Genomic DNA, 20,619 nt, shown 5'->3' on the forward strand with positions numbered 1-20,619 from the left:
TGTACTTTGAATTCTAATTGACTGTTGACCCTACAATCACACCTGACAGAACTGATGAGGAGACAACAGGAGGTGACCCTGGCTCCTGCACATTCCAGGCAAAACATCTTTAGATGTTGTCCACACCTGTGAGGCAGATGACGGGTGTAATGGAAAAGCAAGCTGTTTGGAACTGACTGCCTCGGGCATTCCTTCTGAAAGCAAGGACTGAACTGAACCATTTGGACTGGTCTGGCAACCTTGGGGCAGGAAGGCCCAGGGCAGGCGGCCACGCTGGGGGCTCTGTGAACCCGTTCTGCCTGACCAATGCGTGTCCTGCTTGGGGTGCCCTAACAATTGTAAACTCTTTGCTTCCAGGGGAACCGCCTGTGCCATCTGGGGTTGTTCTTCTCATGTGTGAGGTGCCCTGACACGGCCTCAGCCCTAGAAGGCTTTGGGGTCAGCTTCAGCTTCCTGGCCAGAGTGTGCTGTGCCTGAGCTGATGCTTCAGGCCAGGCAAAAAAGTTCAAACAGAAACCTGAGGAGGAAGCCACTTGGATTTCTTTTTGAACTCTGGCAGCGGATTTTTGCCCGGGGTAAAAATCTGAGTTCTCAGCCTCTTTCTGAGTCTAGATTTTGGTAAATAATCCAAGGGAGAAAGTCACGGTGGATCATCAGTGGTAATTTACCATACCCTATAAAATTTTCAGGTCTCACCTGTTGTTCTCAAGGCCCCTCCCACTAATGGGACTTTATCTCCTTCGTACCTGGATACCTTGGGAAGTTCAACTCTGGTTTTCTGAGGTTTTGGTTTAGTTACTTAGCCTCCTTCCCGGCCACATTTTGCTATTCAGCAAATGTCTTAAGTAGGAAATCAGTTTCTTGAAGCCCCTGAAATCTCCATTTGATCCCTGCCACCCTCATACAACTTCCAAAAGTTCTGCTGGTTTCTCTATGTCTCAGCAGTGGCCCTGTTCAGTAGTTGTGGCACGTGGGCTCAGTAGTTGTGGCTCACGGGCTCTAGAGCGCAGGCTCAGTAATTGTGGCACATGGGCTTAGTTGCTCTGCGGCATGTGGGATCTTCCCCGACCAGGGCTCGAACCCGTGTCCCCTGCATTGGCAGGTGTATTCTTAACCACTGAGCCACCAGGGAAGCTCTCACTGTAGTTTTGTGTCTCCCTGATGACTAATGGCGCAGAGCATTTTTTTCAAGTGCTCATTGCCCATTTATATATCTTCTCTGAGAAGTGACTGATGTTTTGCTCGTTTTTCAATTGAGTTGCTTGGACTCTTCTTATAGATGTGCAAGAGTTGTTTATATATTCTGGTTACCAGTTGGTTATAGCATTGTGAATATTTCCTTCTAGCCTGTGGTTTGCCTTTTTATTTTCTTAACTGTGAATTTTGAAGAACAGAAGCTTTTAATTTTGAGGAAGTCCAAAATTTTCTTTTGTGGTTTGTACTTTTGTTCTATTTAAGAACTCTGCACCTACCTCAGGGAAGCAAGTATTTTCTCCTTGTGCATTTATAGCTTTAATTTTTAGATTTAGTCCTATGATCAAATTTGAGGTAATATTTGTCTAAGCTGTAAGATATGGATACAAGTTCTTTTTCTTTTTGCATATGGGTGTTGAATTGTTCTCTATGTCTTTATGTGAATTTAAAAAATGAATTTCTTATGTATAGCTAATTGTTGAGTCCTTTTTTATCTAGCCTCACAATCTTTGCTTTTTTTTTTTTCTTAAGACACACATATGCGGTTTAGGGCCCACCCTCATCTGGTGTGACTTCATTTCTTTTTTTTTTTTTTAATATTTGTTTACTTATTTGCTTGTGTTGTGTCTTAGTTGTGGCAGGCGGGCTCCTTAGTTGTGGCTCGTGAGCTCCTTAGTTCAGTTCACCGGCTCCTTAGTTGTGGCATGTGAACTCTTAGTTGTGACATGCATGTGGGATCTAGTTCCCTGATCAGGGATTGAACCCCGGCCCCCTGCATTGGGAGCAGGGAGTCTTAACCACTGTGCCACTAGGGAAGTCCCAATCTTTGCTTTTTAATTGGAGTGTTTGGGCCATTTAAAATGTGATTGTTCATATTGTTGAGTTTAAATCTACCTTTTAAAATATTTTCTCTCTATTTTCCCTCTCTGTTATTTTTCCTCCTTTTTGTCTTTTGTATTAATTGAGTATTTTTAAAGGATTTCTTGTTATCCCCACTCTTGGCTTATTAGTTGTATATCTTATTTTTTTTCTTGCTGTTGCTCTAGGATTTACAGTAGAAAACTTCTCATAGTCTACCATCAAGTAATACTGGACAACTTCACATATAATGTGATAGCCCTACAACAACATATTTCCATTCCCCCACTCATTTTTTATGCAGTTGTCATATATTTTACTTCTACCTATGTTATAAACCTCACAACATATTGTTACAATTTCTATTTTAAAAATAATATTTCAAAGAAATCAAAGATAGAAAATCTTTTACATTTACCTACATAGTTCCCATTTCCAGTGCTCATTATTTATTTGTGTATATCTAGGTTTCCATCTGGTATCATTTTTCTTCTATTTGAAGAACTTCCTTTAACTCCAAAGTTAAAGGAAGTTAACTCTTTAACTCAGTAAAAGTCTGTTAGTGATAAGTTCTCTGTTTTTGTTCATTAGAGAAGTTGTTTTAAATTCACTTGAGAAAGATATTTTATTTGGGTATAAAATTTTAGGTTGACAATTTTTTCCTTTTCAGCTCTGTAAGATATAATTCCATGGTTTATGGTATGCATAGTTTCTGATAAGAAATCATCTTTGTTCCTCTTTTCCTAACATGTGTTTTTCTTTGGCTGCTTTTAAGATTTTATGTTTAACTATAGTTTCCAGGAATTCAATTTTTATGAGTTTCAGTGAGGTTCTTGGACCTGTACTTTATAGTTTTATCACACTGAGAAAATTATCAGCCCTTATTCCTTTCAAAATAAATATTTTTCCCCTTTTCCTCTTTCAATTATGTATATATTAGCCCATTTAATATTATCTCACAGGTAAATGAAGCTCTGTTACCTTTTATTTTATTCTATTTTTAAAATGTTTCAGTATCTTGTTTTATTTGGAAATGATCTAGCTATTCAATAAACTTCCATCACTTTATTTAGCACAACTCTAGAATTTCAAGTTGCCAAAATCTGGAAAGACTATTTTAGATAGATGTTCTACACATAATTATTCTTTTTTTTTTAACATCTTTATTGGAGTATAATTGCTTTACAATGTTGTGTTAGTTTCTGCTGTATAACAAAGTGAATCAGCTATATGTATACATATATCCCCATATCCCCTCCCTCTTGCATCTCCCTCCCACACTCCCTATCCCACCCCTCTAGGTGGTCACAAAGCACTGAGCTGATCTCTCCATGAGATGCAGCTGCTTCCCACTAACTATCTCTTTTACATTTGGTAGTGTATATATGTCGATGCTACTCTCTCACTTCGTTCCAGCTTACCCTTCCCCCTCCCCATGTCCTTAAGTCCATTCTCTACGTCTGCATCTTTATTCCTGTCCTGCCCCTAGGTTCATTAGAACCTTTTTTTTTTTTTTAGATTCCATATATATGTGTTAGCATACGGTATTTGTTTTTCTCTTTCTGACTTACTTCACTCTATATGACAGACTCTGGGTCCATCCACCTCACTACAAATAACTCAATTTCATTTCTTTTTATGGCTGAGTAATATTCCATTGTATATATGTGCCACATCTTCTTTATCCATTCATCTGTTGATGGACACTTAGGTTGCTTCCATTTCCTGGCTATTGTAAATAGTGCTGCAATGAACATTGTGGTGCATGTCTCTTTTTGAATTATGCTTTTCTCAGGGTATATGCCCAGTAGTGGGATTGCTGGGTCATATGGTAGTTTGATTTTTAGTTTTTTAAGGAACCTCCATACTGTTCTCCATAGTGGCTGTATCAATTTACATTCCCACCAACAGTGCAAGAGGGTTCCCTTTTCTCCACATCCCCTCGAGCATTTATTGTTTGTAGACTTTTTGATGATGGCCATTCTGACTGATGTGAGGTGATACCTCATTGTAGTTTTTTTTTTTTTTCATTTTTTTTTCATTGTAGTTTTGATTTGCATTTCTCTAATGATTAGTGATGTTGAACATCTAAACATAATTATTCTTAATAGAGTTTACCTAAAAGCTCTGATCTCATTTACCTTTTTTCCCCTTAAAATTTTCTTCACATTGAGGTACTCTCCTTGCTGACAAATTTGCAGCAGATATAACAAGATTTTATTTAAATTTTATCAAAACTAGGTGCAATAAAAGTGTTATACTTAATATTGATGACTCTAAAGACATGTCTATATTAATCAAACCAACAAGCTTAAGCCACCTTCAACAGCAGATATCAATTCAGTACTGAATATTTCCCAGATCATGTGGTCCTAGAATTTATCTTGGCCAGTTTTCTAGATATTTAGATTCAATTTGTAAGTGCTTACTCTTAAGTCAGTTAAATAGAGCTCATTTACAAGTTAACTTCTACATAAAGAAAGAACCAGAAATCTCAGTCTTTCCGCATGAGTTTAAAAAGGCTTTCTTCTCCCACTCCCGCCTTTTTTTTTTTTTCTCTCTTGAGATGGTTTAGATAAGTATTCCTGAGGGCCTGGGCACAGGGGAGAGAAATACCAATTCCTTTTCATGAGAGCATAGCTGAAGATCCCCCAGTTTTATAACAATACCCTACGGGGGTGGGGGTGGGGGGCTACAAGATGGAACAGAGCTCTGCTCGCCTGTAACAAGGCTAGTCCAAAAGGGAAAATCCCAACCAGTGTTCCCACAGGCAAAGCCCGATGCAATAGGGTCCCCAGGTGTTGTCACATGTGAGCCCTGTTATTCGTCTCAACCAGTCAGTGCAAGTACTGAGACACATCCACACAAACAACAAACATGGTCCCACAAACAAAAGATCAGACAAGGTGTAGCCCAAAGATTCCATTTCTACTCCCAGACAAAGGCTTCCAAACAGATTGGCTCAGTTCTTGAAAGAGAACAAACGCAGAGTTGGCTCTCAGGGGGCCCAGAGTAGCTCAGTTCCCACAAGGGAGTGAGCCCACAGTGGCTAGCCCAGATGGAGTGGAGAGAATTCCCAGCCTGTCCATTCCTGTGGCAGAACAATTCTAGCTGAAGAATAGTATAGTAATTCAGGGCACCATACAAAGGCCACCTCTGCTCAATTTTAAGAATATACATTGGCCAAACAATTACAATAGAATCTCATTCTTTTTGTCATAGATTCATAGTTATAGGTCGACCAATCTGCCAAAATTTTCCCTAGGGGACTATCAGGTGGAACCGAAGAAGAAGGGCTTTCCATTTTTGATCGATAGACCACTCATGTGTGGACAAAGAACAAACCAAAATCCTCACCAGCAACGGAAACCTCAAACCAAAAACCAAACAACACAAGGCTCAAATCGGCTTCCAAGTCCCACTTAGCCCATGACCTCTGTCCAAGCGGCACACCTTCCAAATGGGATTCCCCCAAACGGAAAATTCCCCAAATGGGAGCCAGGTCTCCCCCCAAATGGACAGGGCCAAAGGGGCCTCAGCGTGCACGATGGGGGACTTACCCAAATGCTGGCCGAGGTGTCGTAACATCCCCAACGCTACTTTTCTGCTTCCTCAAAATAATTCCTTGGAGTAGGAAGTCCAGGGCAGTCCAGGCAGGAGGAAGAGAGGAACATCCTCAAGGCAAAGACAGCCTTGGCAGCTGCTAAGGCGGTCTCTCTCCCACCATCTACTCCCGCCTCAGAGTTCCAGCTGCCAAGATGACGGATGGGGTATGACTGGGGCTTGGCCTTTCCAGGCAAGGGTTCCAGGCAAGGGTCCCAGGCTATCTGGCCTCTAAAGGAATTCTCCAACCCTCCGCTCCCCCAAAAGAGGCTGGCATGGTAAAAACCCTGGAGCATCTGATCAAGCCAAGGGACCCCCCAACCTGGGACCATCCCTGAGTGGTCCCCACATTGGGCGCCAAAATTGATGCCGAAAGCTCAGCTTCTCTGTACACCGGTGTTGAAGTGAATCCCTGAGGCAGAGTTTTGGGTGAAGTAGAAAAGGAGAGCTATATTACTTTGCCAAGCAAAGGGGGATACAGTGGGCTCCGGCCTCGAAAAACTGTGTCCCCTCCATTACCTTTTAAAAGTTCAATTTTTTTTTCTCTTTTGTTTCACTTTGGGTAGTCTCTATTAATATTTTTTCTAGTTCACCTATTTTCACTTCTCCAGTGTGTAATTTATTGTTAATCTCATGTAGTGATTAAACAAACAAACAAAAGATATATGGGTCTGTTTTATTGACTATTTTTCTTCTGTTTAAGGGCCATATTTTTCTGGTTTCTTGGCTTATCTAATAATTTTTAATTGGATGATGGACATTGTCAGTTTTACTCTCTTGAGTGCCTGGATTTTACTTTCTTTTTAAAAAGAAGTATTAGGCATTGTTCTGATGTGTATTTAATTTACTTGTGGTTCAGTTTGATTCTTTCAAAGCTTACATTTAAGCTTTGTTAAGTAAGTGTAGAATAACTTCTTTATAGAGATATTTAGTCCAACTACTAAGGTGTGGCCCTCCTAGTGTCTCTACTGAATGCCCTAAGTGATCAGTGACGACTCTCTTTTCTGGCTGGTCATATCTTGAGCACCTTCCAGCTTTGAATGAGCTCTGGGAACTGTTTAGTTCACAGTTAGCTGGTTTTTATATGTGCAGTTTTATGGAGTTTCACCCTATGCATGCACAACTTAGTGTTCAGCAAAGATTCAAGGGGGCCCCATGCAGATTTCTGGGATTCTTTTTCTACATAGCTCCCCTTCTCTCTCATTGCCTTTTGAGCCCATTATATACATTCTTAGTTTTCTGTCATGTCAATTCAACCCAATATTTCTTTCTTCATTTCTCTCTCTTGTGTAATTTTCTGGTTAATCCTTTCAGTCTCCTTCAATAACTTTAATTCCTTTCTTTTTTTTTTTTTTTTTTTAAACTTTAGTCTTTTTTTTTTAATGTATTTTTTTAAACGCATTGTTTACTTTGTTTATTTATTTATTTATTTTTGGCTGTGTTGGGTCTTCGTCTCTGTGCGAGGGTTTTCTCTAGTTGCGGCAAGCGGGGGCCACTCTTCATCTCGGTGCGCGGGCCTCTCACTATCGTGGCCCCTCTTGTTGCGGAGCACAGGCTCCAGACGCGCAGGCTCAGCAATTGTGGCTCACGGGCCTAGTTGCTCCGTGGCATGTGGGATCTTCCCAGACCAGGGCTCGAACCCGTGTGCCCTGCATTGGCAGGCAGACTCTCAACCACTGCGCCACCAGGGAAGCCCTAATTCCTTTCTTATTTCATCCCATCACCCTGACCTGGAAAAACCTCAGCATTAATTGAATCTAGTGTCCATTTCTTTTCCCTGTGGCTACACTATGGTAGTTTCGTGCAGCTGAATACACAACTAGGTAGATTGGTGTCAGCATAATTTTTTTTTTAATTTATTTTATTTATTTATTTATGGCTGTGTTGGATCCTCGTTTCTGTGTCAGCATAAATATTTAATTGCCAATAATCTGAACTCCTCTTATGATTCTGCCCAACAGATCTCTTCCGTTTCATGTTTCAACTCTGCATGCCATTATCTACTGCTGTGCTTTCAGATATTCTTAATTATCCTCAAATCTCCATGCTTCAGATATGCTTTTCAGATATGCTTGTCTCCTGAATCATAAAGAAGCTGAAGTCATCTGTTGAGAAATCCCTCCGTTTCCTTTCACAATTCAGAATAATCCTCACTTTACATCCATTCTTTTTTCCTAATTTATGTTAAGTTGGTAATATACCCCTTTTAAAAACTGTGATTAATTTCTTTACTTATGCATGGATCCCACTCTTTTTTTTGCTAATAATGGACTTTGATCTAATGAGTATTAAATTTATATTTACCGTAATTCAACAAGTCCTGATCTACCAGCTCTTACCCATCAGAATTTAAATTCTCCCTTCACCCCATGAAGTTCTGGTTACTCTTGCTGAGAGCGTGATCTGTACTCCCCTCCATTTCCTCACTCCCATGCCCTCTGACTCCATAGTAAGTTGATTTTCCATCACACAGCCCCATCTAATTTATTTTACCTTTTATAATGGGTTCTCTGTCAATACCTGTTACCTTATTTAGATGTCCCCCACTCTCTCTCCTTGAGAAAGGCCTCTCTTTTTCTTACCAAATCTTTAATAGGTAGAATTCATCAAGGTCTTAGGAATCTAAGAATTCTCTTCTAGGAAATATACCCCTCAGAGATTTTCAGAATATAGGCAGGGTCATATGTTTATTCTCTAAGTTCTCACTTTTTTAGGACTCACAATTATTTGACCTCATCCCTGTAGGGAGTGCAGAAAAAAATGTTTTCTTCCAGTTACTTCTGACAGCATCTTGGGATCGTCTCCTTAAACACTCATAATTAATTTGGATTATTAGTGTGCTTAGAAAAAATGTTTAGAGATTTTTCTTGGAGGCACTGTTATTGATGCTAGAAATAACATAATAATCACAGCTCTAGAGAGGTGAGGTCAGGAAAACCAAACTTATAACCAAGGGTTCAGCTGTTCCCTCCCACGACAAATCTGGTAAACATTGGGTCCAGCATCCTGGAACAAAGGTTACTCAGGCGAGGGGAGTTTTATTTTGGACTTAGAAACTATCTGGGGGGAAAAAAGAAGTGAATATTTGGAGATGGGAATCTACACAAGGTGTGGATAATAATACCTTCTCATGAGAATATGCAAGAGTCCTTGAGATAATCAGTGTGAAGGGCTGTTCTCTGATCATTGCAGAGATTCTATTCCTCTCACTCACTTGCCTACAAAGTCATCTCAATTCTTTCCCTGCATTAGTTCTGTCCAAATTTTCACCTCTGTCCTTTGATTAAACTGTCTTAGTTTGAGATTCCCTAAGCATGGGGTCAAGATGAGTTAAATGTATAATAGAGAAAATTAGAGGGCACTGATTATCTTAAATAAATGTTTGTATCTTTTGTTTCCACTGGACCTTATCTGGGTGAGACTGAATTTGGGAAATTCATTTATACTGAAAAGCTCTGTGTGTGCACTTCATGAAGAGTTTAAGACATTGTCTGAATCTTTACTAGAATTGGTGCACTAGGAAATTACATTATTGTAGATTTTGATCTTCAAATCAAAATGGAATTAATAAACCTTGGAATTAATGCCAAATTCAATTACAGAAGAAGGCATGTTTACCAGTGAATATCCTCACAGCTGGGTCTTCATTTCTAATGGCATGCTTGGGTCCAAGACTTGATTCTGAGATGTGATATTGGTCCTGCAATCAGAAATCTGATGTACAGGATTTATCATCAGCTACAATACTCTCTTGGTCAGCTGCACCTCTGCTGCATGTGGATGTCTGGTTCCTGCTCTTTCTGATTTTTTTTGCCCGGAAATTTATTTGCCTGTAAGATTTGATTTGGCAGTTCATTCACCAGTTTGTCTAGTCCCTCATACTGAACAGTTATTTTCTCACTTGTTGATTTTCCTATCTATAATTTTTTTCTGAAACTTCATTCTGAACCATTGATATGTTTAACTATTCTTCATTTGTACCACACACTTTAATTGTTGTATTAAGTTTTAAGAAATCGGGTAGGTCAATCCACTTCATCATTATTATTTTTAAAGAATGACTTGGTTTCTGTATGTTTGAAAATTTCGATAATAAAGTGTTGGGGGAAATGACTCGGATTTTTTTTGTGCAATTATAGTTAAATTTTGAGGCAAATTGCCTAGTTCCCTCCAAATTATCTTGCTGTTTTGATTGATATTGAATTGAATCTACACCTTCGAAGAAGTTTCAAATCTTAATGACATGTTATATCTTCCCATCCAAGAACATGGAATGTAGTTCTGCTCATTTAAGATTCCTCTTATGCTATTTAATTTTTCACTTTTATATTTCCAGCACATCACTGACCTAGTTTACTCCTAAGATTTTGAAGTGTTTACTCACAGTATATTTTAAAATTTTGCACATTTGTGTAATGTTTGGGCAAATTACTAGCTTATTACTTCTAAAATATTTCAGTTATGTAGCAGAGCAGCTCCTTCACTGCTATCTGTTGAAAGTCAGCCCTCGGCACAGGGGTTTGTAAAGAAAAAAAAAAAGAAGAAAGAAGATAAAATTTTAAAAAAGAAAAAGAAAAAAGAAATTTAAAAAATTTCAGTTGGTTCTTTGAATGTAACACATAAAATAATCTAATTTTCAAAAAGGAATAATTTTTTATGCCACTTTATTGAAGTTAGAAAAATATTGAATACTTGTGTGCCTGTGGTCATGTTAGTCTTTTTTCCTAATGGAATGAGGTTGCTTCCAGTGTTCATTCTCAGTGTACTCTTGGAATATATCTCTGTTATGTGGCATCATTATTAAGATATACGGCTCAGGAATTCCCTGGTGGTCCAGTGGTTAGGACTCTGCACTTCCACTGCAGGGGGCATGGGTTCGATCCCTGGTGGGGGAACTAAGATCCCCCATGCTGCGTGGAGCAGCCAAAAAAAAAAGAAAAAAGATATATTGCTCAATTCAGCTTAGGTCCTTGATTCAAAAGTTGTATTCAAAAATTGAATTGGTTTATAGAAAGATAATGTTAGAGAGTATTTGATAGGATCCAGTGCAACATAAGACACTTGAATGCCTGTTTCTCAGAAAGGCCAAGCTTTTGCGTAAACAAAAACAAACAAAACCCCTCAATCAAGCAAGGATATGCAGTTTTGAATAACACAATGAGAGAGCTTAATGTGCTCTTTTAAACTATTAAGTAGAGAATCTGCATTCCATGTTAAGAAACCTATTAACATAAAGGACATATTAAAATAACCTTTGAGGTGAAAATAATGACTCCATTCGTTTATTCATTTATTCATGTAATAGATATTTGTTGACTGCCTACTAATGACAGATTGTTCTAGACCGTAGATATGGACTGAAAACAAGGTAGATAAGATCCCTACTTTCATGACTCTTGTGTTTCTATTGGAGGGAACTGTCTTCCTTCGATAGAAATAAGATAATACATTGAGATAATTTCAGTTGTTATAAGTATTATGAGGGCTATATTGGGTGATTAAGAGAAACAAACCTTAGGGATGGATTTTTTTTTTTTTTTTTTTTTCTTTTTTGGCTGCACCAAGCGACTTGCAGGATCTTAGTTCCCCAACCAGGGATTGAACCCGCGCCCCCGGCAGTGAAAGCGCAGAGTCCTAACTACTGGATTGCCAGGGAATTTCCTAGGGGTGGATTTTTATGCATGACATTAGAATAGGGTTCCCAGAAAGGAGATTTTAAAGAAATTATGGTGAGAACCGTATTTCTCTTGACTTGAAGAAATTCATGCATTTATTCTGTTTCTCCCCAGGTTCTGTGGATCTGAGCATAATTATCATACCCCAGCCACTGAAGGAATGATTTCTGTTTATGTGGCAATAGGTATGGTCATCCTCGCTCAGACTGGAATAGGAACTGTGGGGAATGTTTCACTCCTTTGTCATTATATCTGCTCCCTTTTCAAGATACATGGATTAAGACCATTAGAGCAAATAATCAACCATCTTGCTTTAGCCAATACTTTGACCCTAATTTGTGGAGGAATCCCTCCGACACTGGCAGCCTTTGAGTTGAAATATTTCCTAAATGACATTGGATGTAAACTTATCTTTTATTTTCACAGAGCGGCCTGGGAAAATTCCCTCAGCATCACCTGACTTTTGGGTGGCTTCTAGGCCTTAAGTATTAACCCCACAAACTCTAAGTGGGTAGAACTCAAATTCAAATCCCCAAAGTATATTACTTCTCTGTGTATCCTGAGCTGGATGTTTCATTTGCTGGTCAATGACATAATTCCCATGAGAATGACTGGACAAAAGAACAGCAGAAATAACAGTGTGAAGTCAAATCTTGGATATTGCTCTTATCTGTTTATTAACACAATTACAGAATCAATATGTTCAGTTATTTTCTCCTCTATTGATGTTATTTGTTTGGGACTCATGATATGGGCGAGTGGATCCATGATATGTTTCCTTCACGGGCACAAACAGCAAGTCCAGTACATTCACAGCACTAGGCAACCACCCCACCCTAAATATCCACAGGAACCAGAGGCACAAAATCTATCATATTACTTGTGAGCACTTTTGTCATATTTTATTCTTTCTCTTCTGCCTTTGAAATGTATGCTATCTTTTTGACAGTCCACAGTTGTGGCTTGTGAACACCAGTGTGTTCCTAGTATCTTGTTTTCTAACCCTCAGTCCCTTTTTGCTCTTAAAATGTAACACCCATATCTATCTCCAGCCTCTGCTCTTCCTGCTGAGGAAGTTGTAGAACTTACCCAGTTGCTGACAGCACTGTACAATATTCATTCATCCATTCGTCTCATACTGTGAAGTACCTTCTCTGTATCATTCATGTTTTAGACACAGTGGTGGACAGCAAGTGTATCTGCTCCAGTAAAGTCTGTGGGGGAATCTAGATATCCAACAAACAATTACACAAATAATTATGTAATTGCAGATGTACAGAATGCTGCCATGAGGAGCTTGGGATAGTATGTTTCAGGATCTTGGAAAGCTTCCCTCTGTATCTGCAGTTTAGGCTACTTCCTGAATATTTTGGAGGATGTCGTCAGACTTAGTGGATGTTCCAGGCAAATGGAAAGGCATGTTGGAACACCATTTACAGGAAGAAACATAGAACATACAAAGAACGGAAAGAAATCCCACTTGCCTCGTGTGCCAAGAACAAGAGAATTCGGCATGAGCTGAGGTTATTGAGTTCAGGTCGGATAACAGTTTGCCAGGTTTACAGATTAGGTTAAGAACAGGTACCATGGATCCCAATAGTAATTTCAGGCTTTCATCAAGAAGATAAAAGGATTTAAAGTTTGTTCGTTTCTTGTTTTTTTATCAAGGAGAAAGAGGGCATTTAAGAAATTATCCAGTTTGCCTAACAATTATGAGCGTAGCTTATTGCATTGAGCAAGAGCAAACTTGGGAAAAAGAATTAGGAGACTTTTGAAATAAACCAGATGAGAGAGGATGATGATTCTGATAAAGATGATGAAAATCAATGTGAAGGCGGAACACATGGACTTGAGAAACACTGCCTTAGAAGTACGCACTGAATTTGGTGACTGTTTCATAAGGGGTAGTTTAAGGCTGATGTGGACAATGTCTCGCAATTCTCTTAAGACTTGAGCAACTGGATTGGTTGTAGTGGTGTTTCTTGATATCAAGAAACCGGCGAAGTTGTATTTTGGGTGTAAAGATATTGCACATTCTTTTCAGTATGTGGAGTGTGTTATGTCTCTAAGGCATCTGTGTTATGCACATGTCTAGTCATAGATCACCCACATGTATATATGAGTGGAGCACAGATAGAAGGTTTGCTGTGGAAATACACACTTGGCTGTCAACAACATATATTGGTAATAGGAGCTTGGGTAGGGTTGAAATAAGAGAAAGGGAAAATTAAGAGCAGAGAGAACAGGCCTGAGACATAGTAACAAGTAAGCTTCTTTTAAAGATCAGATAGAGGAGGTGGATCTACACTTTTAGTTCCTTCATTCATTTATTCATTCATCTTATCCAGCATATTCAATGATTGCTTACTGTATGCCAGTCCCTGTTATAGGTGATATTGGATATAGTAATAAATAGGATAGGAAAAAAATAACGGTCCTTCTGGAGTTTACATTCTACTGGGAGTGGCAGAAGATGTTAAACAAACAGATAACACTGTAGTATTTCAGTTTGTGGTTAAGTGCTCTGTTGAAAAGTGTCAGATAGGAGGGGGAGAAGGAATGCCCTGGGTGATTCCGTTTTAAATAATCTGGTCAGGAGATCCCTCCCTGAAACTGTGATGTTTGAAGAGTCCAGAATGACTTGAGGGAGGAAGTAATGCATATAGCCCATGGCAAGGATGTAGAGCGTGGAGGGAATAGGGAGAGGAAAGACTGAGGAAGGGCCATTATTTGTGTGTTGAAGGAATAGCAAGGTGACCAGTGTGGCTGCAGGGAGACACGGGAATGAGCAAGTAGTGGGAATTAAAAGTGCCAGCTTATGTGAAGTGTTGTAGGTAGTGTAACTATTTTGACTTTTATCCTAAAAGAGAAAGGGAACCATTAGAGGGTTTTGAGCAGAGGAATGCCATGATCTGATTTTTTTTTTTTTTTTTTGGAAAGAATGATGGTGGTGGTTTTGTTTTGTTTTTTTCTCCTATTCTTACAATTGCAGTTTTAGTATAATGAATGCAGCTCTGGAACTGCCAAATGGAAGAAATGTGTAGTGTAAGGTATGTGTCTGGGAGGGGTACACAAGAGTTTCCACGCCTGCTCCTGGCACTCCGATGGTGGTGGTTTTATACTATATCAATTTAGCTAAGCTGGCACCATGTTTCCAAGAACTCCCTTCCTGAATGGTTTCAGGTTAGGGTTGGCCGAGGTGACATTTGTGCCATATTTAGAAGTTGGAAGAGAAGAAGTGCCATGTATGCTCTGAACGGCTGCGTGGGCCCCGCGCTGCCGCAGCGCTCCGCGTCGCTGCTCATCTGCTGGCGCCCCCTAGTGCTGGGCTGGCTGCGGGTGCTGGCCAGGGCAGGGTGCCAGCTTCCACAGGTCACCCAGATTGTAGAAGTTGGAGGTTGTGAGACACCGACCCAGTTTCCACTTTGTCTTCACTCCCTCCTATTTCACTTCCAGCTTTTATACCCTGACCGCCCGGCCTGCCAACCTCAGGCCCACCGCTAGAGGCAGCAGTGTCCACTGTAGACGTCTTCACCAGCTCCCGAAATTGCGTCAGGTCTAATTCTTTTCTAAATAATAATTTTTTAAAAAAAATTTTATTTATTTATTTATTTTTGGCTGTGTTGGGTCTTTGTTGCTGCGCGTGCGCTTTCTCTAGTTGCCGCCAGCGGGGGCTGCTCTTTGTCCGGGTGTGCGGGCTTCTCACTGCAGTGGCTTCTCTTGTTTCAGGACACAGGCTCTAGGCACGTGGGCTCAGTAGTTGTGGCTCGTGGGCTCTAGAGCACAGGCTCAGTAGTTGTGGCACAGGGCCTTAGTTGCTCCGCGGCATGTGGGATCTTCCCGGACCAGGGATCGAACCCTTGTCCCCTTCATTGGCAGGTGGATTCTTAACCACTGTGCCACCAGGGAAACCCTATTTTTATTTTTTGGCCGTGCCACATGGCATGCAGGATTTTAGTTCCCCCAACAGGGATGGAACCCATGCCCCCTGCAGTGGAAACGCAGAGTCCTAACCACTGGACTGCCAGGGAATTCCCCTTTAAAAATTATTTTTAAAATTGAAGTATAGTTGACTTACAATGTTGTGTTAGTTTCCAGTGTACAGCAAAGTGTTTCAGTTATACATATGTATGTATTCTTTTTCAGATTCTTTTCCATTATAGGTTATTACAAGATATTGAATATAGTTCCCTGTGCTATAACAGTAGGTGCTTGTTGTTTATTTTATATATAGTAGTGTGTATCTGTACATTCCAAAGTCCTAATTTATCCCCCTCCCCTTCCCCTTTGGTAACCCTACTTTTTTTTCTATGTCTGTGAGTCTATTTCTGTTTTGTAAATAAGTTCATTTGCATCATTTTTTTAAGATTCCACATATAAGTGATATCATTTGATATTTGTCTTTCTCTGTTTGACTTACTTTACTTAATATGATAGTTTCTAAGTCCATCCATGTTGCTGCAAATGGCATTATTCCATTCTTTTTTATGGATGAGTAATATTCCATTGTATATACATACCACATCTTCTTTATCCATTCATCTGTCAATGGACATTTAGGTTGCTTCCATATCTTGGCTATTTTAAATAATGCTGCAATGAGCATTGGGGTGCATGTATCTTTTTAAATTAGAGTTTTTGTCTTTTCCAGGACTGTGATTGCTGGATCATATGGTAACTCAATTTTTAGTTTTTTTTAAAGGAACTGTTCTCCATAGTGGCTGCACCAATTTACATTCCCACCAACAGTGTAGGAGGGCTCCCTCGAAAGGTCTAATTCTTATAAGAAATCTCCTATTCCATATCCCTCCCAGTGGTTCTGCTTCTCTGATTGAATCCTAACAGATACAATGATGTTCCTCCTTCTTCTCGCTCTGGAGATCAAAGCAGGAGACTAGAGGTCATTTAGAAGGCAAACTGTAATAATCCAGGGGAGGTACGATGGACTAGTGTCATCGTAGTGGACGTGGTGAGCATTGTTCAAATTTGCATAGATTTTTATGCATTTGCCTTTTTTCTTTTTTGGCAAACACAAGTCTTTATTGTCCTGTTATTTCTGTGCTGGCTTCTAGCACCGATGAGATTTATAAAAGTTCCAGGCTCTTATTTATTTGACTTGATGTCTTTTTTTTCCCCACCAATTTTATGGCAGTATAACATTCATAAGGAAAAAGGTCCAAATCATAAGTCTGCAGACCATTACATTTTCACCATTTGAACACTCTCCTGAAACCAAAACCCAGATGAAGAAACAGAATAATACCAACATCCCAGTACAGTCCTGACTTACAATTTTTCAATGTTAAGATGGTGTGAAAGCAAATTGCATTCGCTAGAAAGTGTTCTTTGAATTTTGAATTTTGATCTTTTTCCTGGATAGTGATATGCGGGATAATACTCTCACATGATGCAGGGAGCCTCCGCTTCCAGCCAGCCCCGCCATCACAAGGATAAACAACTGGAACACTTACAACCATGCTGTACCCATACAGCCATCCTGCTTTTCAATTTCAGTACAGTATTCTATAAATTACATGAGATATTCAACACTTTATTATAAAATAGACTTTGTGTTAGATGATTTTGCCCAACTGTAGGCTAATGTAAGTGTTCTGACCACTTTTAAGGTAGGCTAGGCTAAGCTATGATGTTTGGTAGGTTAGGTGTATTAAATGTATTTTCAACTTATATTTTCAACTTATGATCGGCTTATTGGGATGTAAACCTACATAAGTTGAGGAAGATCTGTATCTATTTTTATGCTATAATAGAGTCGCTAATCCCAAAGCTAACCACTATCTAGATTTCTAACACCATAGTTTAGTTTGACTGTATTTGACCTTTGTGTAAATGGAAAGACAGCTTGTATACTCCGTTGTATCTGACTTCCATGGCTCAACATTATTATTCTGAAACTCACATGTGTTATTGCATGTCGTTGAAGATATTTTATTCTCATATCTGCATATTATTCCAATGTATAGATTGAAGACAACTTAATCTTTCTAATGTACATGTTCATTTGGCTTGTTTCCGGATTTGGCTATTAGAATAGTGCTGTTAGGAATATGTTTGTACATGTCTTTGGGGACTTGTATACCTGAATTTCTTCTGAGAATATAGCTCGAGGAAAATTGCTGGATCATTTGGTAGGTATATCTTAGCTTTAGTAGACAATGCCAAAGAGTTTTCCAAAGTGGTTGTACCAGTAAATTGATATTTTCATCAGCAGCATTTGAGAATTCTGTTGCTCCAAATATTCCCCCAATATTTGGTATTGCCTATTTTTTCATTCTAGCCACACTGATGGGTGATATCACACTATGATTTAATTTTAATTTCCCTATGACTACTTAAGTTAAAAATCTTTGTATATATTTTTTGTCATTTGGCTGTCTTCTTTTGTGAGGTTCTTTCTAAAAATATTATTTTTTTCTATTGATTACCTCCCTTTTTCTTATCCATCATTAAGAAATCTTTATACATTCTCAGTACGAGTCCATTGTAGGATATATTCAGTGTATCTTCTTCCACTCTTTGCCTTATCAGTTTCTTATTCATTTATCTTCTAAACAGAATTTCTTAATTTTAAAGTAGTCCGTTGTATTATTTTACCCCTTAAGTTGGTGCTTTCGGTTTCCTGTTAAGGAAATCTTTGCATACTCCAAGGTTATTATCATAGTTTTATCTGCTTTCATCTAAAACTTTTATTGTTTATACTTTCACATCTACATATATAATATATATAATTTCATTGATGTGGATGACGTGAGGCAGCTGTCAAAGACTTTCTTTTCTTATGGCTAGCCAACCATCCAGGCACCATTTAGGTACTTGCAGTGTACTTCAGGTCTCTTTAATCATTAATCAGGTGGCAATATATTTGTGGGTCAGTTTCTAGACTCTCTACTCTCTTCCATTGATCTGTTTATCCTTGTTTCTCTATCCCATTATCTTAATTGTAATAGCTTTGTAATAAGCCCTGCCGCTTTGTTCTTTTTCTTCAGTCTTGCCTTAGTCATTCTTTGCTCTTTACATTCCATATACACTTTTAGAATCAGCTTATAAATTTTCACAAACAATCCTGCTGGAGTTTTGCCTGGGATTGCATCGAATACATAGGTCAGTTTGGCAGAATTGATATTCTAAAAAACTGAGCATTTCAATCTATAAACACAGTATATCCTCCACTCATTTAGTTCTTATTTGATTTTTCTCAGGAGTGATTTGTGGTTTTTCAGTGTAGAGATCTTATACATTGTTTGTTAGATGCTTTCTTAGATATTTGATGTTTTCGATGCTATTCTAAATGGCATCACTTTAAAATTTTCATTTTATATTTCTTTGGAAAGTGCATAGAAATAAAATCAGCTTTGTGTTTTGAATTTGAATTCAGCTAAATTAACATTGCTAAAGTATAACATATTGCTGTAGAGTCTTATTTTCTATGTGCATTATCATGTCATCTGTGAATAATAACAAGTTTATTTATTTTCATTTAATCTATATGCCTGTATTCATTTGTTTTGCCTTAAATGCATTAGATGGGGCCTTCAACAAAGTGGTGAGAATGGGCATACTTGCTTAATTCTAATCTTAGGGGGGAAAGCTTTCAATTTTCACCATTAATTATAATAATTCACCATTAATTATGATTTGCTATAGAAATTTTAGATGATATTTGTAAGAATAAGGAAGGTTTCTTCTGTTCTTATTTGTAAGGGTTTTGCTCTTTTTTTTTTTTTTTTGGTTGCACCCTGTGGCTTGCAGAACTTCCCCGACCAGGGATCAAACCCGTGCCCCCCTTGAACTGGAAGCACGGGGTCTTAACCACTGGACTGCCAGGGAAGTCCAAGGATTTGCATTCTTGAACATACCCTTCTTGGTCATGATATGTTATGCTTTTTATATATTTTTTGATTTGTTAATATTTTAACAAGGATCTTTACATCTATGTTTATGAGGTGAATCTTGAAATGTCCTTGTCAGGTTTTATTATCAGAATTACTGAACTTTTAGAATGAGTTGGGAAGTGTTTCCTCCTTTCTCTTCTCTCAGTGAGTTTGTATAAGTCTGATGTTATTTCTTTCCTAAATGTTGAGAAGAAATCACTGGTGAAGCAGTCCAGGCATGGAGTTTTCTTGTGGGAAAGTTGAAAAATGGTGGTCCAATTTCCTTAATAGAGTTAGGAGAATTCAGAGTTTCTATTTATTTTTGTGTCAATTTTCATAGGTTTTATTTTTCAAGAAAATTGGGCATTTAAGTTGTCAAATATTGAAAAGTTGTTTACTGAATTCTCATTATCTTTAAAAATGTCTATAGGGTCTGTATTCAGGTCCCCTTTATCATTCCTGATATTGATAAATTTTCCGCCCTCCCTTCCTTCCTTTCTTCCTTTCATATACATTGCTAGAGATTTTTCAATTGTGTTAATTTTTAAAATTCTCTAGTGTATATTTGTTTTTTTTTTAATTGAAGTATTGTTGATTTACACTGTTGTGTTAATTTCTGGTGTACAGCAAAGTGATTCATTTATACACTGAGTCACTTATATTCAGAGTGTGTATATATATATTCAGAAATATATATATTCTGAATATATATATATATACATATATGTATTCTTTTTCAGATTCTTTCCCATTAAAGGTTATTACAATATTATATATTTGTTTTATACTTCACTGACTTCTGCTCTTATCTGTGTCATTGTCATTCCCTTTTTATGTGTTCTTTGACTTGATTTGCTATTCCCTTTTTTTTTTAGCTTCTGGTGATGAGAGCATACAATTTTCTGCTTTTCTTCTTTTAAAAAATGTTTCTTTAAGGTTATAAATTGAGCTCTACATGCTCTAGCTGTCTCCCACAAGTTGGTATGCCATATATTTATCATTCAATTGAAAATATTTTCAATTTCCCTTTTGTCTTCTCCGTTGACTTATGTTTTATTTACCAAGGTATTGCTTAATTTCCAAAGAGTTGTGGATTTTCTAGTTACCTTTTTGTTATTTCTCACTCAATTCCACCAAGGCTAGAGAACATACTTTGTATTTTTTTCAGTCCTTTGACCTTTGTCAAGGTTTGCTTAATGACCCAGGTTATGATTAATTTTGGTAAACATTTTTGTGCAGTTGAAAAGCAGATGTAGTCTTTCGTTGATTTGTTCAGTGTTCTTTGTACAGCAATTAAGTCATGTTTGCTAATTGCATTGTTCAGATATTATATATCCCGGATGATTATTTGTCTGATTGTTTTATTATCTATTAAGATATGTGTTAAAATCCCCCGC

At 38.2% G+C, this 20,619-nt stretch overlaps 2 long non-coding RNA genes and 1 pseudogene across 3 annotated transcripts in view; 2 read left to right on the forward strand and 1 right to left on the reverse strand.

Moving 5' to 3' along the window:
* Nucleotides 1-4,085, reverse strand: part of LOC309648895 — a 116,717-nt gene extending 112,632 nt beyond the window's left edge. Inside the window, exon 1 of the long non-coding RNA XR_014256848.1 lies at nt 3,451-4,085. This is a non-coding gene — a long non-coding RNA (uncharacterized lncRNA). The remainder of the gene's footprint in view (nt 1-3,450) is intronic.
* The window catches only part of LOC309648892, a 108,699-nt gene that overhangs the window by 57,079 nt on the left and 31,001 nt on the right, over nt 1-20,619 (forward strand). The gene's annotated exons all lie outside the window — the stretch shown is intronic.
* LOC309648882 (vomeronasal type-1 receptor 1-like) lies at nt 7,562-14,644 on the forward strand (annotated as a pseudogene). Its single transcript has one exon. The product of its transcript is annotated as a vomeronasal type-1 receptor 1-like (transcript).

The sequence above is a fragment of the Balaenoptera physalus genome (genome assembly GCF_965194825.1).
Source record: "Balaenoptera physalus genome assembly, chromosome: 19".
In the NCBI taxonomy this organism is placed as follows: Eukaryota; Metazoa; Chordata; class Mammalia; order Artiodactyla; family Balaenopteridae; genus Balaenoptera; species Balaenoptera physalus.